Source organism: Atractosteus spatula, chromosome 5 (assembly GCF_055471065.1).
Source record: "Atractosteus spatula isolate fAtrSpa1 chromosome 5, fAtrSpa1.hap1, whole genome shotgun sequence".
In the NCBI taxonomy this organism is placed as follows: domain Eukaryota; kingdom Metazoa; phylum Chordata; class Actinopteri; order Semionotiformes; family Lepisosteidae; genus Atractosteus; species Atractosteus spatula.
Window position 1 is genome coordinate 14,175,236 of NC_142710.1, and position 16,287 is coordinate 14,191,522.

Below are 16,287 nucleotides of genomic sequence, written 5' to 3' on the forward strand. Positions count from 1 at the left end.
AGCTGCGGCGTGCTGGCCAGAAAGATTGCCTCACACGGATTTCAGATGCCTGGTCCCTAATCTTGCGACGCCCTCTGCTGGGTGTTGTGTTGCCTTTTGATCTCACCGAGACTTTTGGGGTTTGTTTCTGTCGCGAGTCTGTCTTTCACAGCTCACCTAGCACAAGTCTCTCTGGCTGAAATGGCCTCTCTGCGTCAGCATCGTGGCCTCACTCAGCCATTAAAAACATCACTGGGACCTCTGACATGCTGACATGAAGTGTCAAGAGAGAGTGGCGGAGACGCACTTAAGCCAGAGAGAAGATGAAAAGGGGGCGTGGCTGCTAAACGCTTCACTCTCGGCGAAAGGCGCGAACACAGGCTAAAAGACACCTTTCGGCACACCGAGCTCTCAGCGTACACCTGGAGGATGCGGGCATCGATCCCGCTACCTCTCGCATGCAAAGCAAGCGCTCTACCATGTGAGCTAATCCCCCTCGCTGTGCCTTCCCCCTCGGCGTCGCCTTGTGCCGCTTGTTCCCCTCTTACCGGGCGCCGTCCACTGCCCTTCGCCTGCAAGGCAGTCGGCTTTCTTGACTTATTGATGAAGGTCTGACGGGACGAGCGAATGACGCCTCCCCCCGTCCTCCAGCTCGCTGACAACACATAAGCGGAAGAGTCGCTGTGGCTCGTTGGTCTAGGCGTATGATTCTCGCTTTGGGTGCGAGAGGTCCCGGGTTCAAATCCCGGACGAGCCCTTTTCCTCCTCTGCCACACTCGAATCTGGGAACTGATATCCACATCACCTCGCAGCGTCTGCTTACGGCAAACGATGGAAGGTGACTGATGACTGAAGGAGCCTGGTCAATCCTCATCACGTGGCACAATGACAGCGTGCAGTCAGCTGTCCAAGGCGGCAACCTCGTTGCTCGTTCAAGAGAACATGTCCTGAAAACCCCTCACCACTATGTCGTAAATGAGCACCGCGAACGCTTGTTGTCATGCGTCATTACTTGTGAAATGCAGAAGCAAAAACTGCCCCCTCTCAGCCACCGAAACGTGTGCGGGGCTTGCCTTTCGCTCTCTGCGCCTCGCATATTTATGGAGCTGTCTGCTCTTCTTTCTGTTGAAGTACTCAAAATACGGGGCGTCCCGCAGAGCGTGATGTGCTCGCTGACAGCTTTCAATATTTAAAGGAAAACTATGAGCTCGATGGCTCGAATGTGAATGTTTAGCAATCGTTGATCAAACGCACGTCTTCTAAGGATTCGTGAGAGTATCCTCAGCACTGTTTTCGCTCGGATATACTTTTCATTTGCTAAGCTGCCAAATTGGACGAGAAAATGCCGGAGACGCACTCAGTGCAGACTGAGGCGGGGAAGGAGGCGTGGCCCTTCAATGCTTGACAGCTGAAGACGTTCAGCGGAGGAGAACCTATCAGAAGTCGGAGAGGCTAAAGGAGAGCACCCGGCTCCCAAAGCTCCAGACTCGGACGATGCGGGCATCGATCCCGCTACCTCTCGCATGCTAAGCGAGCGCTCTACCATTTGAGCTAACCCCCCTCGCTTCAGGCGTCTCGGCATCATGTCTTACCGCCTCTACCCCTCTTACCGGGCACCGCCCGCTGCCCTTGGTCTGCAAGGCAGTCCTTTCAAGTGCGATGAAGACGCCGGGAGCTTCGTTGCCTATTGTACGAGCTGAACTTTGGTGCTCCTCAGTTCAATGCTCTTTCCATCAAGTCATCTTGTCTTTTGACGCTTCGTGTTTTGCGCTCCTTTGACTCTTGGCATATCGGGTGACTTGAAACACTGAAGTTGTTGCTTACGGAGTGTGGAACATTGTTTTGCAACTGTCATGACGCTGTGTGAGCATTTCTTCGGCAACAGGGGCAGGCTGACAGCAGCGCCAGCGAAAGTCAGGGCAAATTTCTGGACTTAATTGTGAATGTGAATGTTATGTAGGAAAGGGGTGCGGCTTTGCTCCTCTCCCGTGTAAAGGTGACGCTTTCCAGGTGGTAGGCAAGCAGAGGTGGTTCTGAGCGAATAGTTGCTGCCAGTTTCTGAAAAGAGCAAGAGAGCAAGCGGCCCTGCCCCGTGTGAGGATCGAACTCACGACCTTCAGATTATGAGACTGACGCGCTACCTGCTGCGCCAACGAGGCCAGCTGCGGCGTGCCGGCCAGAAAGATTGCCTCACACGAATTTCAGACGCCTGGTCCCTAATCTTGCGACGCCCTCTGCTGGGTGTTGTGTTGCCTTTTGATCTCACCGAGACTTTTGGGGTTTGTTTCTGTCGCGAGTCTGTCTTTCACAGCTCACCTAGCACAAGTCTCTCTGGCTGAAATGGCCTCTCTGCGTCAGCATCGTGGCCTCACTCAGCCATTAAAAACATCACTGGGACCTCTGACATGCTGACATGAAGTGTCAAGAGAGAGTGGCGGAGACGCACTTAAGCCAGAGAGCAGATGAAAAGGGGGCGTGGCTGCTAAACGCTTCACTCTCGGCGCAAGGCGCGAACACAGGCTAAAGGACACCTTTCAGCACACCGAGCTCTCAGCGTACACCTGGAGGATGCGGGCATCGATCCCGCTACCTCTCGCATGCAAAGCGAGCGCTCTACCATGTGAGCTAATCCCCCTCGCTATGCCTTCCCCCTCGGCGTCGCCTTGTGCCGCTTGTTCCCCTCTTACCGGGCGCCGTCCACTGCCCTTCGCCTGCAAGGCAGTCGGCTTTCTTGACTTATTGATGAAGGTCTGACGGGACGAGCGAATGACGCCTCCCCCCGTCCTCCAGCTCGCTGACAACACAAAAGCGGAAGAGTCGCTGTGGCTCGTTGGTCTAGGCGTATGATTCTCGCTTCGGGTGCGAGAGGTCTCGGGTTCAAATCCCGGACGAGCCCTTTTCCTCCTCTGCCACACTCCTGGGAACTGATATCCACATCACCTCGCAGCGTCTGCTTACGGCAAACGATGGAAGGTGACTGATGACTGAAGGAGCCTGGTCAATCCTCATCACGTGGCACAATGACAGCGTACAGTCAGCTGTCCAAGGCGGCAACCTCGTTGCTCGTTCAAGAGAACACGTCCTGAAAACCCCTCAGCACTATGTCGTAAATGAGCACCGCGAACGCTTGTTGTAATGTGTCATTACTTGAGAAATGCAGAAGCAAAAACTGCCCCCTCTCAGCCACCGAAACGTGTGCGGGGCTCGCCTTTCGCTCTCTGCGCCTCGCATATTTTTGGAGCTGTCTGCTCTTCTTTCTGTTGAAGTACTCAAAATACGGGGCGTCCCGCAGAGCGTGATGTGCTCGCTGACAGCTTTCAATTTTTAAAGGAAAACTATGAGCTCGATGGCTCGAATGTGAATGTTTAGCAATCGTTGATCAAACGCACGTCTTCTAAGGATTCGTGAGAGTATCCTCAGCACTGTTTTCGCTCGGATATACTTTTCATTTGCTAAGCTGCCAAATTGGACGAGAAAATGCCGGAGACGCACTCAGTGCAGACTGAGGCGGGGAAGGAGGCGTGGCCCTTCAATGCTTGACAGCTGAAGGACGTTCAGCGGAGGAGAACCTATCAGAAGTCGCAGAGGCTAAAGGAGAGCACCCGTCTCCCAGAGCTCCAGACTCGGACCTGGAGGATGCGGGCATCGATCCAGCTTCCTCTCGCATGCTAAGCGAGCGCTCTACCATTTGAGCTAATCCCCCTCGCTTCAGGTGTCTCGGCATCATGTCTTACCGCCTCTGCCCCTCTTACCGGACACCACCCGCTGCCCTTGGTCTGCAAGGCAGTCCTTTCAAGCGCGATGAAGACGCCGGGAGCTTCGTTGCCTATTGTACGAGCTGAACTTTGGTGCTCCTCAGTTCAATGCTCTTTCCATCAAGTCATCTTGTCTTTTGACGCTTCGTGTTTTGCGCTCCTTTGACTCTCGGCATATCGGGTGACTTGAAACACTGAAGTTGTTGCTTACGGAGTGTGGAACATTGTTTTGCAACTGTCATGACGCTGTGTGAGCCTTTCTTCGGCAACAGGGGCAGGCTGACAGCAGCGCCAGCGAAAGTTAGGGCAAATTTCTGGACTTAATTGTGAATGTGAATGTTATGTAGGAAAGGGGTGCGGCTTTGCTCCTCTCCCGTGTAAAGGTGACGCTTTCCAGGTGGTAGGCCAGCAGAGGTGGTTCTGAGCGAATAGTTGCTGCCAGTGTCTGAAAAGAGCAAGAGAGCAAGCGGCCCTGCCCCGTGTGAGGATCGAACTCACGACCTTCAGATTATGAGACTGACGCGCTACCTGCTGCGCCAACGAGGCCAGCTGTGGCGTGCCGGCCAGAAAGATTGCCTCACACGGATTTCAGACGCCTGGTCCCTAATCTTGCGACGCCCTCTGCTGGGTGTTGTGTTGCCTTTTGATCTCACCGAGACTTTTGGGGTTTGTTTCTGTCGCGAGTCTGTCTTTCACAGCTCACCTAGCACAAGTCTCTCTGGCTGAAATGGCCTCTCTGCGTCAGCATCGTGGCCTCACTCAGCCATTAAAAACTTCACTGGGACCTCTGACATGCTGACATGAAGTGTCAAGAGAGAGTGGCGGAGACGCACTTAAGCCAGAGAGAAGATGAAAAGGGGGCGTGGCTGCTAAACGCTTCACTCTCGGCGCAAGGCGCGAACACAGGCTAAAGGACACCTTTCGGCACAACGACCTCTCAGTGTACACCTGGAGGATGCGGGCATCGATCCCGCTACCTCTCGCATGCAAAGCGAGCGCTCTACCATGTGAGCTAATCCCCCTCGCTGTGCCTTCCCCCTCGGCGTCGCCTTGTGCCGCTTGTTCCCCTCTTACCGGGCGCCGTCCACTGCCCTTCGCCTGCAAGGCAGTCGGCTTTCTTGACTTATTGATGAAGGTCTGACGGGACGAGCGAATGATGCCTCCCCCCGTCCTCCAGCTCGCTGACAACACAAAAGCGGAAGAGTCGCTGTGGCTCGTTGGTCTAGGCGTATGATTCTCGCTTCGGGTGCGAGAGGTCCCGGGTTCAAATCCCGGACGAGCCCTTTTCCTCCTCTGCCACACTCCTGGGAACTGATATCCACATCACCTCGCAGCGTCTGCTTACGGCAAACGATGGAAGGTGACTGATGACTGAAGGAGCCTGGTCAATCCTCATCACGTGGCACAATGACAGCGTGCAGTCAGCTGTCCATGGCGGCAACCTCGTTGCTCGTTCAAGAGAACACGTCCTGAAAACCCCTCACCACTATGTCGTAAATGAGCACCGCGAACGCTTGTTGTCATGCGTCATTACTTGAGAAATGCAGAAGCAAAAACTGCCCCCTCTCAGCCACCGAAACGTGTGCGGGGCTCGCCTTTCGCTCTCTGCGCCTCGCATATTTATGGAGCTGTCTCCTCTTCTTTCTGTTGAAGTACTCAAAATACGGGGCGTCCCGCAGAGCGTGATGTGCTCGCTGACAGCTTTCAATTTTTAGAGGAAAACTATGAGCTCGATGGCTCGAATGTGAATGTTTAGCAATCGTTGATCAAACGCACGTCTTCTAAGGATTCGTGAGAGTATCCTCAGCACTGTTTTCGCTCGGATATACTTTTCATTTGCTAAGCTGCCAAATTGGACGAGAAAATGCCGGAGACGCACTCAGTGCAGACTGAGGCGGGGAAGGAGGCGTGGCCCTTCAATGCTTGACAGCTGAAGGACGTTCAGCGGAGGAGAACCTATCAGAAGTCGCAGAGGCTAAAGGAGAGCACCCGGCTCCCAGAGCTCCAGACTCGGACCTGGAGGATGCGGGCATCGATCCTGCTACCTCTCGCATGCTAAGCGAGCGCTCTACCATTTGAGCTAATCCCCCTTGCTTCAGGCGTCTCGGCATCATGTCTTACCGCCTCTGCCCCTCTTACCGGACACCACCCGCTGCCCTTGGTCTGCAAGGCAGTCCTTTCAAGTGCGATGAAGACGCCGGGAGCTTCGTTGCCTATTGTACGAGCTGAACTTTGGTGCTCCTCAGTTCAATGCTCTTTCCATCAAGTCATCTTGTCTTTTGACGCTTCGTGTTTTGCGCTCCTTTGACTCTCGGCATATCGGGTGACTTGAAACACTGAAGTTGTTGCTTACGGAGTGTGGAACATTGTTTTGCAACTGTCATGACGCTGTGTGAGCCTTTCTTCGGCAACAGGGGCAGGCTGACAGCAGCGCCAGCGAAAGTTAGGGCAAATTTCTGGACTTAATTGTGAATGTGAATGTTATGTAGGAAAGGGGTGCGGCTTTGCTCCTCTCCCGTGTAAAGGTGACGCTTTCCAGGTGGTAGGCAAGCAGAGGTGGTTCTGAGCGAATAGTTGCTGCCAGTGTCTGAAAAGAGCAAGAGAGCAAGCGGCCCTGCCCCGTGTGAGGATCGAACTCACGACCTTCAGATTATGAGACTGACGCGCTACCTGCTGCGCCAACGAGGCCAGCTGTGGCGTGCCGGCCAGAAAGATTGCCTCACACGGATTTCAGACGCCTGGTCCCTAATCTTGCGACGCCCTCTGCTGGGTGTTGTGTTGCCTTTTGATCTCACCGAGACTTTTGGGGTTTGTTTCTGTCGCGAGTCTGTCTTTCACAGCTCACCTAGCACAAGTCTCTCTGGCTGAAATGGCCTCTCTGCGTCAGCATCGTGGCCTCACTCAGCCATTAAAAACTTCACTGGGACCTCTGACATGCTGACATGAAGTGTCAAGAGAGAGTGGCGGAGACGCACTTAAGCCAGAGAGAAGATGAAAAGGGGGCGTGGCTGCTAAACGCTTCACTCTCGGCGCAAGGCGCGAACACAGGCTAAAGGACACCTTTCGGCACAACAACCTCTCAGCGTACACCTGGAGGATGCGGGCATCGATCCCGCTACCTCTCGCATGCAAAGCAAGCGCTCTACCATGTGAGCTAATCCCCCTCGCTGTGCCTTCCCCCTCGGCGTCGCCTTGTGCCGCTTGTTCCCCTCTTACCGGGCGCCGTCCACTGCCCTTCGCCTGCAAGGCAGTCGGCTTTCTTGACTTATTGATGAAGGTCTGACGGGACGAGCGAATGATGCCTCCCCCCGTCCTCCAGCTCGCTGACAACACAAAAGCGGAAGAGTCGCTGTGGCTCGTTGGTCTAGGCGTATGATTCTCGCTTCGGGTGCGAGAGGTCCCGGGTTCAAATCCCGGACGAGCCCTTTTCCTCCTCTGCCACACTCCTGGGAACTGATATCCACATCACCTCGCAGCGTCTGCTTACGGCAAACGATGGAAGGTGACTGATGACTGAAGGAGCCTGGTCAATCCTCATCACGTGGCACAATGACAGCGTGCAGTCAGCTGTCCATGGCGGCAACCTCGTTGCTCGTTCAAGAGAACACGTCCTGAAAACCCCTCACCACTATGTCGTAAATGAGCACCGCGAACGCTTGTTGTCATGCGTCATTACTTGAGAAATGCAGAAGCAAAAACTGCCCCCTCTCAGCCACCGAAACGTGTGCGGGGCTCGCCTTTCGCTCTCTGCGCCTCGCATATTTATGGAGCTGTCTCCTCTTCTTTCTGTTGAAGTACTCAAAATACGGGGCGTCCCGCAGAGCGTGATGTGCTCGCTGACAGCTTTCAATTTTTAGAGGAAAACTATGAGCTCGATGGCTCGAATGTGAATGTTTAGCAATCGTTGATCAAACGCACGTCTTCTAAGGATTCGTGAGAGTATCCTCAGCACTGTTTTCGCTCGGATATACTTTTCATTTGCTAAGCTGCCAAATTGGACGAGAAAATGCCGGAGACGCACTCAGTGCAGACTGAGGCGGGGAAGGAGGCGTGGCCCTTCAATGCTTGACAGCTGAAGGACGTTCAGCGGAGGAGAACCTATCAGAAGTCGCAGAGGCTAAAGGAGAGCACCCGGCTCCCAGAGCTCCAGACTCGGACCTGGAGGATGCGGGCATCGATCCTGCTACCTCTCGCATGCTAAGCGAGCGCTCTACCATTTGAGCTAATCCCCCTTGCTTCAGGCGTCTCGGCATCATGTCTTACCGCCTCTGCCCCTCTTACCGGACACCACCCGCTGCCCTTGGTCTGCAAGGCAGTCCTTTCAAGTGCGATGAAGACGCCGGGAGCTTCGTTGCCTATTGTACGAGCTGAACTTTGGTGCTCCTCAGTTCAATGCTCTTTCCATCAAGTCATCTTGTCTTTTGACGCTTCGTGTTTTGCGCTCCTTTGACTCTCGGCATATCGGGTGACTTGAAACACTGAAGTTGTTGCTTACGGAGTGTGGAACATTGTTTTGCAACTGTCATGACGCTGTGTGAGCCTTTCTTCGGCAACAGGGGCAGGCTGACAGCAGCGCCAGCGAAAGTTAGGGCAAATTTCTGGACTTAATTGTGAATGTGAATGTTATGTAGGAAAGGGGTGCGGCTTTGCTCCTCTCCCGTGTAAAGGTGACGCTTTCCAGGTGGTAGGCAAGCAGAGGTGGTTCTGAGCGAATAGTTGCTGCCAGTGTCTGAAAAGAGCAAGAGAGGAAGCGGCCCTGCCCCGTGTGAGGATCGAACTCAAGACCTTCAGATTATGAGACTGACGCGCTACCTGCTGCGCCAACGAGGCCAGCTGCGGCGTGCCGGCCAGAAAGATTGCTTCACACGGATTTCAGACGCCTGGTCCCTAATCTTGCGACGCCCTCTGCTGGGTGTTGTGTTGCCTTTTGATCTCACCGAGACTTTTGGGGTTTGTTTCTGTATCGAGTCTGTCTTTCACAGCTCACCTAGCACAAGTCTCTTTGGCTGAAATGGCCTCTCTGCGTCAGCATCGTGGCCTCACTCAGCCATTAAAAACATCACTGGGACCTCTGACATGCTGACATGAAGTGTCAAGAGAAAGTGGCGGAGACGCACTTAAGCCAGAGAGCAGATGAAAAGGGGGCGTGGCTGCTAAACGCTTCACTCTCGGCGCAAGGCGCGAACACAGGCTAAAGGACACCTTTCGGCACACCGAGCTCTCAGCGTACACCTGGAGGATGCGGGCATCGATCCCGCTACCTCTCGCATGCAAAGCAAGCGCTCTACCATGTGAGCTAATCCCCCTCGCTGTGCCTTCCCCCTCGGCGTCGCCTTGTGCCGCTTGTTCCCCTCTTACCGGGCGCCGTCCACTGCCCTTCGCCTGCAAGGCAGTCGGCTTTCTTGACTTATTGATGAAGGTCTGACGGGACGAGCGAATGACGCCTCCCCCCGTCCTCCAGCTCGCTGACAACACCAAAGCAGAAGAGTCGCTGTGGCTCGTTGGTCTAGGCGTATGATTCTCGCTGCGGGTGCGAGAGGTCCCGGGTTCAAATCCCGGACGAGCCCTTTTCCTCCTCTGCCACACTCGAATCTGGGAACTGATATCCACATCACCTCGCAGCGTCTGCTTACGGCAAACGATGGAAGGTGACTGATGACTGAAGGAGCCTGGTCAATCCTCATCACGTGGCACAATGACAGCGTGCAGTCAGCTGTCCAAGGCGGCAACCTCGTTGCTCGTTCAAGAGAACACGTCCTGAAAACCCCTCACCACTATGTCGTAAATGAGCACCGCGAACGCTTGTTGTCATGCGTCATTACTTGAGAAATGCAGAAGCAAAAACTGCCCCCTCTCAGCCACCGAAACGTGTGCGGGGCTCGCCTTTCGCTCTCTGCGCCTCGCATATTTATGGAGCTGTCTGCTCTTCTTTCTGTTGAAGTACTCAAAATACGGGGCGTCCCGCAGAGCGTGATGTGCTCGCTGACAGCTTTCAATATTTAAAGGAAAACTATGAGCTCGATGGCTCGAATGTGAATGTTTAGCAATCGTTGATCAAACGCACGTCTTCTAAGGATTCGTGAGAGTATCCTCAGCACTGTTTTCGCTCGGATATACTTTTCATTTGCTAAGCTGCCAAATTGGACGAGAAAATGCCGGAGACGCACTCAGTGCAGACTGAGGCGGGGAAGGAGGCGTGGCCCTTCAATGCTTGACAGCTGAAGGACGTTCAGCGGAGGAGAACCTATCAGAAGTCGCAGAGGCTAAAGGAGAGCACCCGGCTCCCAGAGCTCCAGACTCGGACCTGGAGGATGCGGGCATCGATCCCGCTACCTCTCGCATGCTAAGCGAGCGCTCTACCATTTGAGCTAACCCCCCTCGCTTCAGGTGTCTCGGCATCATGTCTTACCGCCTCTGCCCCTCTTACCGGGCACCGCCCGCTGCCCTTGGTCTGCAAGGCAGTCCTTTCAAGTGCGATGAAGACGCCGGGAGCTTCGTTGTCTATTGTACGAGCTGAACTTTGGTGCTCCTCAGTTCAATGCTCTTTCCATCAAGTCATCTTGTCTTTTGACGCTTCGTGTTTTGCGCTCCTTTGACTCTCGGCATATCGGGTGACTTGAAACACTGAAGTTGTTGCTTACGGAGTGTGGAACATTGTTTTGCAACTGTCATGACGCTGTGTGAGCCTTTCTTCGGCAACAGGGGCAGGCTGACAGCAGCGCCAGCGAAAGTCAGGGCAAATTTCTGGACTTAATTGTGAATGTGAATGTTATGTAGGAAAGGGGTGCGGCTTTGCTCCTCTCCCGTGTAAAGGTGACGCTTTCCAGGTGGTAGGCAAGCAGAGGTGGTTCTGAGCGAATAGTTGCTGCCAGTTTCTGAAAAGAGCAAGAGAGCAAGCGGCCCTGCCCCGTGTGAGGATCGAACTCACGACCTTCAGATTATGAGACTGACGCGCTACCTGCTGCGCCAACGAGGCCAGCTGCGGCGTGCCGGCCAGAAAGATTGCCTCACACGGATTTCAGACGCCTGGTCCCTAATCTTGCGACGCCCTCTGCTGGGTGTTGTGTTGCCTTTTGATCTCACCGAGACTTTTGGGGTTTGTTTCTGTCGCGAGTCTGTCTTTCACAGCTCACCTAGCACAAGTCTCTCTGGCTGAAATGGCCTCTCTGCGTCAGCATCGTGGCCTCACTCAGCCATTAAAAACATCACTGGGACCTCTGACATGCTGACATGAAGTGTCAAGAGAGAGTGGCGGAGACGCACTTAAGCCAGAGAGCAGATGAAAAGGGGGCGTGGCTGCTAAACGCTTCACTCTCGGCACAAGGCGCGAACACAGGCTAAAGGACACCTTTCGGCACACCGGGCTCTCAGCGTACACCTGGAGGATGCGGGCATCGATCCCGCTACCTCTCGCATGCAAAGCGAAAGCTCTACCATGTGAGCTAATCCCCGTCGCTGTGCCTTCCCCCTCGGCGTCGCCTTGTGCCGCTTGTTCCCCTCTTACCGGGCGCCGTCCACTGCCCTTCGCCTGCAAGGCAGTCGGCTTTCTTGACTTATTGATGAAGGTCTGACGGGACGAGCGAATGACGCCTCCCCCCGTCCTCCAGCTCGCTGACAACACAAAAGCGGAAGAGTCGCTGTGGCTCGTTGGTCTAGGCGTATGATTCTCGCTTTGGGTGCGAGAGGTCCCGGGTTCAAATCCCGGACGAGCCCTTTTCCTCCTCTGCCACACTCGAATCTGGGAACTGATATCCACATCACCTCGCAGCGTCTGCTTACGGCAAACGATGGAAGGTGACTGATGACTGAAGGAGCCTGGTCAATCCTCATCACGTGGCACAATGACAGCGTGCAGTCAGCTGTCCAAGGCGGCAACCTCGTTGCTCGTTCAAGAGAACACGTCCTGAAAACCCCTCACCACTATGTCGTAAATGAGCACCGCGAACGCTTGTTGTCATGCGTCATTACTTGAGAAATGCAGAAGCAAAAACTGCCCCCTCTCAGCCACCGAAACGTGTGCGGGGCTCGCCTTTCGCTCTCTGCGCCTCGCATATTTATGGAGCTGTCTGCTCTTCTTTCTGTTGAAGTACTCAAAATACGGGGCGTCCCGCAGAGCGTGATGTGCTCGCTGACAGCTTTCAATTTTTAAAGGAAAACTATGAGCTCGATGGCTCGAATGTGAATGTTTCGCAATCGTTGATCAAACGCACGTCTTCTAAGGATTCGTGAGAGTATCCTCAGCACTGTTTTCGCTCGGATATACTTTTCATTTGCTAAGCTGCCAAATTGGACGAGAAAATGCCGGAGACGCACTCAGTGCAGACTGAGGCGGGGAAGGAGGCGTGGCCCTTCAATGCTTGACAGCTGAAGGACGTTCAGCGGAGGAGAACCTATCAGAAGTCGCAGAGGCTAAAGGAGAGCACCCGGCTCCCAGAGCACCAGACTCGGACCTGGAGGATGCGGGCATCGATCCCGCTACCTCTCGCATGCTAAGCGAGCGCTCTACCATTTGAGCTAATCCCCCTCGCTTCAGGCGTCTCGGCATCATGTCTTACCGCCTCTGCCCCTCTTACCGGACACCACCCGCTGCCCTTGGTCTGCAAGGCAGTCCTTTCAAGTGCGATGAAGATGCCGGGAGCTTCGTTGCCTATTGTACGAGCTGAACTTTGGTGCTCCTCAGTTCAATGCTCTTTCCATCAAGTCATCTTGTCTTTTGACGCTTCGTGTTTTGCGCTCCTTTGACTCTCGGCATATCGGGTGACTTGAAACACTGAAGTTGTTGCTTACGGAGTGTGGAACATTGTTTTGCAACTGTCATGACGCTGTGTGAGCCTTTCTTCGGCAACAGGGGCAGGCTGACAGCAGCGCCAGCGAAAGTTAGGGCAAATTTCTGGACTTAATTGTGAATGTGAATGTTATGTAGGAAAGGGGTGCGGCTTTGCTCCTCTCCCGTGTAAAGGTGACGCTTTCCAGGTGGTAGGCAAGCAGAGGTGGTTCTGAGCGAATAGTTGCTGCCAGTGTCTGAAAAGAGCAAGAGAGCAAGCGGCCCTGCCCCGTGTGAGGATCGAACTCACGACCTTCAGATTATGAGACTGACGCGCTACCTGCTGCGCCAACGAGGCCAGCTGCGGCGTGCCGGCCAGAAAGATTGCCTCACACGGATTTCAGACGCCTGGTCTCTAATTTTGCGACGCCCTCTGCTGGGTGTTGTGTTTGCCTTTTGATCTCACCGAGACTTTTGGAGTTTGTTTCTGTCGCGAGTCTGTCTTTCACAGCTCACCTAGCACAAGTCTCTCTGGCTGAAATGGCCTCTCTGCGTCAGCATCGTGGCCTCACTCAGCCATTAAAAACATCACTGGGACCTCTGACATGCTGACATGAAGTGTCAAGAGAGAGTGGCGGAGACGCACTTAAGCCAGAGAGAAGATGAAAAGGGGGCGTGGCTGCTAAACGCTTCACTCTCGGCGCAAGGCGCGAACACAGGCTAAAGGACACCTTTCGGCACACCGAGCTCTCAGCGTACACCTGGAGGATGCGGGCATCGATCCCGCTACCTCTCGCATGCAAAGCGAGCGCTCTACCATGTGAGCTAATCCCCCTCGCTGTGCCTTCCCCCTCGGCGTCGCCTTGTGCCGCTTGTTCCCCTCTTACCGGGCGCCGTCCACTGCCCTTCGCCTGCAAGGCAGTCGGCTTTCTTGACTTATTGATGAAGGTCTGACGGGACGAGCGAATGACGCCTCCCCCCGTCCTCCAGCTCGCTGACAACACAAAAGCGGAAGAGTCGCTGTGGCTCGTTGGTCTAGGCGTATGATTCTCGCTTCGGGTGCTAGAGGTCCCGGGTTCAAATCCCGGACGAGCCCTTTTCCTCCTCTGCCACACTCCTGGGAACTGATATCCACATCACCTCGCAGCGTCTGCTTACGGCAAACGATGGAAGGTGACTGATGACTGAAGGAGCCTGGTCAATCCTCATCACGTGGCACAATGACAGCGTGCAGTCAGCTGTCCAAGGCGGCAACCTCGTTGCTCGTTCAAGAGAACACGTCCTGAAAACCCCTCACCACTATGTCGTAAATGAGCACCCCGAACGCTTGTTGTCATGCGTCATTACTTGAGAAATGCAGAAGCAAAAACTGCCCCCTCTCAGCCACCGAAACGTGTACGGGGCTCGCCTTTCGCTCTCTGCGCCTCGCATATTTATGGAGCTGTCTGCTCTTCTTTCTGTTGAAGTACTCAAAATACGGGGCGTCCCGCAGAGCGTGATGTGCTCGCTGACAGCTTTCAATATTTAAAGGAAAACTATGAGCTCGATGGCTCGAATGTGAATGTTTAGCAATCGTTGATCAAACGCACGTCTTCTAAGGATTCGTGAGAGTATCCTCAGCACTGTTTTCGCTCGGATATACTTTTCATTTGCTAAGCTGCCAAATTGGACGAGAAAATGCCGGAGACGCACTCAGTGCAGACTGAGGCGGGGAAGGAGGCGTGGCCCTTCAATGCTTGACAGCTGAAGGACGTTCAGCGGAGGAGAACCTATCAGAAGTCGCAGAGGCTAAAGGAGAGCACCCGGCTCCCAGAGCTCCAGACTCGGACCTGGAGGATGCGGGCATCGATCCCGCTACCTCTCGCATGCTAAGCGAGCGCTCTACCATTTGAGCTAACCCCCCTCGCTTCAGGTGTCTCGGCATCATGTCTTACCGCCTCTGCCCCTCTTACCGGACACCACCCGCTGCCCTTGGTCTGCAAGGCAGTCCTTTCAAGTGCGATGAAGACGCCGGGAGCTTCGTTGCCTATTGTACGAGCTGAACTTTGGTGCTCCTCAGTTCAATGCTCTTTCCATCAAGTCATCTTGTCTTTTGACGCTTCGTGTTTTGCGCTCCTTTGACTCTCGGCATATCGGGTGACTTGAAACACTGAAGTTGTTGCTTACGGAGTGTGGAACATTGTTTTGCAACTGTCATGACGCTGTGTGAGCCTTTCTTCGGCAACAGGGGCAGGCTGACAGCAGCGCCAGCGAAAGTTAGGGCAAATTTTTGGACTTAATTGTGAATGTGAATGTTATGTAGGAAAGGGGTGCGGCTTTGCTCCTCTCCCGTGTAAAGGTGACGCTTTCCAGGTGGTAGGCAAGCAGAGGTGGTTCTGAGCGAATAGTTGCTGCCAGTGTCTGAAAAGAGCAAGAGAGCAAGCGGCCCTGCCCCGTGTGAGGATCGAACTCACGACCTTCAGATTATGAGACTGACGCGCTACATGCTGCGCCAACGAGGCCAGCTGCGGCGTGCCGGCCAGAAAGATTGCCTCACACGAATTTCAGACGCCTGGTCCCTAATCTTGCGACGCCCTCTGCTGGGTGTTGTGTTGCCTTTTGATCTCACCGAGACTTTTGGGGTTTGTTTCTGTCGCGAGTCTGTCTTTCACAGCTCACCTAGCACAAGTCTCTCTGGCTGAAATGGCCTCTCTGCGTCAGCATCGTGGCCTCACTCAGCCATTAAAAACATCACTGGGACCTCTGACATGCTGACATGAAGTGTCAAGAGAGAGTGGCGGAGACGCACTTAAGCCAGAGAGCAGATGAAAAGGGGGCGTGGCTGCTAAACGCTTCACTCTCGGCGCAAGGCGCGAACACAGGCTAAAGGACACCTTTCGGCACACCGAGCTCTCAGCGTACACCTGGAGGATGCGGGCATCGATCCCGCTACCTCTCGCATGCAAAGCGAGCGCTCTACCATGTGAGCTAATCCCCCTCGCTGTGCCTTCCCCCTCGGCGTCGCCTTGTGCCGCTTGTTCCCCTCTTACCGGGCGCCGTCCACTGCCCTTCGCCTGCAAGGCAGTCGGCTTTCTTGACTTATTGATGAAGGTCTGACGGGACGAGCGAATGACGCCTCCCCCCGTCCTCCAGCTCGCTGACAACACAAAAGCGGAAGAGTCGCTGTGGCTCGTTGGTCTAGGCGTATGATTCTCGCTTTGGGTGCGAGAGGTCCCGGGTTCAAATCCCGGACGAGCCCTTTTCCTCCTCTGCCACACTCGATTCTGGGAACTGATATCCACATCACCTCGCAGCGTCTGCTTACGGCAAACGATGGAAGGTGACTGATGACTGAAGGAGCCTGGTCAATCCTCATCACGTGGCACAATGACAGCGTGCAGTCAGCTGTCCAAGGCGGCAACCTCGTTGCTCGTTCAAGAGAACACGTCCTGAAAACCCCTCACCACTATGTCGTAAATGAGCACCGCGAACGCTTGTTGTCATGCGTCATTACTTGAGAAATGCAGAAGCAAAAACTGCCCCCTCTCAGCCACCGAAACGTGTGCGGGGCTCGCCTTTCGCTCTCTGCGCCTCGCATATTTATGGAGCTGTCTGCTCTTCTTTCTGTTGAAGTACTCAAAATACGGGGCGTCCCGCAGAGCGTGATGTGCTCGCTGACAGCTTTCAATTTTTAAAGGAAAACTATGAGCTCGATGGCTCGAATGTGAATGTTTAGCAATCGTTGATCAAACGCACGTCTTCTAAGGATTCGTGAGAGTATCCTCAGCACTGTTTTCGCTCGGATATACT

General features: G+C 54.3%; 19 non-coding genes across 19 annotated transcripts; 5 read left to right on the forward strand and 14 right to left on the reverse strand.

The window, feature by feature from the left end:
* Positions 1-664: 664 nt before the first annotated feature.
* Positions 665-736, forward strand: trnap-ugg (transfer RNA proline (anticodon UGG)). Its single transcript has one exon. It is a non-coding gene; the product is annotated as a tRNA-Pro (tRNA).
* Positions 737-2,065: 1,329 nt separating this feature from the next.
* On the reverse strand, positions 2,066-2,138 carry trnam-cau (transfer RNA methionine (anticodon CAU)). Its single transcript has one exon. It is a non-coding gene; the product is annotated as a tRNA-Met (tRNA).
* Positions 2,139-2,541: 403 nt separating this feature from the next.
* trnaa-ugc (transfer RNA alanine (anticodon UGC)) lies at positions 2,542-2,614 on the reverse strand. Its single transcript has one exon. It is a non-coding gene; the product is annotated as a tRNA-Ala (tRNA).
* Positions 2,615-4,207: 1,593 nt separating this feature from the next.
* trnam-cau (transfer RNA methionine (anticodon CAU)) lies at positions 4,208-4,280 on the reverse strand. The gene has a single exon. It is a non-coding gene; the product is annotated as a tRNA-Met (tRNA).
* Positions 4,281-4,683: 403 nt separating this feature from the next.
* Positions 4,684-4,756, reverse strand: trnaa-ugc (transfer RNA alanine (anticodon UGC)). The gene has a single exon. It is a non-coding gene; the product is annotated as a tRNA-Ala (tRNA).
* Positions 4,757-4,945: 189 nt separating this feature from the next.
* Positions 4,946-5,017, forward strand: trnap-cgg (transfer RNA proline (anticodon CGG)). Its single transcript has one exon. It is a non-coding gene; the product is annotated as a tRNA-Pro (tRNA).
* A 1,332-nt stretch (positions 5,018-6,349) lies between these two features.
* Positions 6,350-6,422, reverse strand: trnam-cau (transfer RNA methionine (anticodon CAU)). The gene has a single exon. It is a non-coding gene; the product is annotated as a tRNA-Met (tRNA).
* A 665-nt stretch (positions 6,423-7,087) lies between these two features.
* trnap-cgg (transfer RNA proline (anticodon CGG)) lies at positions 7,088-7,159 on the forward strand. The gene has a single exon. It is a non-coding gene; the product is annotated as a tRNA-Pro (tRNA).
* Positions 7,160-8,491: 1,332 nt separating this feature from the next.
* trnam-cau (transfer RNA methionine (anticodon CAU)) lies at positions 8,492-8,564 on the reverse strand. The gene has a single exon. It is a non-coding gene; the product is annotated as a tRNA-Met (tRNA).
* Positions 8,565-10,039: 1,475 nt separating this feature from the next.
* On the reverse strand, positions 10,040-10,112 carry trnaa-agc (transfer RNA alanine (anticodon AGC)). The gene has a single exon. It is a non-coding gene; the product is annotated as a tRNA-Ala (tRNA).
* Positions 10,113-10,637: 525 nt separating this feature from the next.
* trnam-cau (transfer RNA methionine (anticodon CAU)) lies at positions 10,638-10,710 on the reverse strand. The gene has a single exon. It is a non-coding gene; the product is annotated as a tRNA-Met (tRNA).
* Positions 10,711-11,375: 665 nt separating this feature from the next.
* trnap-ugg (transfer RNA proline (anticodon UGG)) lies at positions 11,376-11,447 on the forward strand. Its single transcript has one exon. It is a non-coding gene; the product is annotated as a tRNA-Pro (tRNA).
* Positions 11,448-12,185: 738 nt separating this feature from the next.
* Positions 12,186-12,258, reverse strand: trnaa-agc (transfer RNA alanine (anticodon AGC)). Its single transcript has one exon. It is a non-coding gene; the product is annotated as a tRNA-Ala (tRNA).
* Positions 12,259-12,783: 525 nt separating this feature from the next.
* trnam-cau (transfer RNA methionine (anticodon CAU)) lies at positions 12,784-12,856 on the reverse strand. The gene has a single exon. It is a non-coding gene; the product is annotated as a tRNA-Met (tRNA).
* A 404-nt stretch (positions 12,857-13,260) lies between these two features.
* On the reverse strand, positions 13,261-13,333 carry trnaa-ugc (transfer RNA alanine (anticodon UGC)). Its single transcript has one exon. It is a non-coding gene; the product is annotated as a tRNA-Ala (tRNA).
* Positions 13,334-14,328: 995 nt separating this feature from the next.
* On the reverse strand, positions 14,329-14,401 carry trnaa-agc (transfer RNA alanine (anticodon AGC)). Its single transcript has one exon. It is a non-coding gene; the product is annotated as a tRNA-Ala (tRNA).
* Positions 14,402-14,926: 525 nt separating this feature from the next.
* trnam-cau (transfer RNA methionine (anticodon CAU)) lies at positions 14,927-14,999 on the reverse strand. The gene has a single exon. It is a non-coding gene; the product is annotated as a tRNA-Met (tRNA).
* A 403-nt stretch (positions 15,000-15,402) lies between these two features.
* trnaa-ugc (transfer RNA alanine (anticodon UGC)) lies at positions 15,403-15,475 on the reverse strand. The gene has a single exon. It is a non-coding gene; the product is annotated as a tRNA-Ala (tRNA).
* A 189-nt stretch (positions 15,476-15,664) lies between these two features.
* trnap-ugg (transfer RNA proline (anticodon UGG)) lies at positions 15,665-15,736 on the forward strand. Its single transcript has one exon. It is a non-coding gene; the product is annotated as a tRNA-Pro (tRNA).
* The last annotated feature ends 551 nt before the right edge of the window (positions 15,737-16,287 follow it).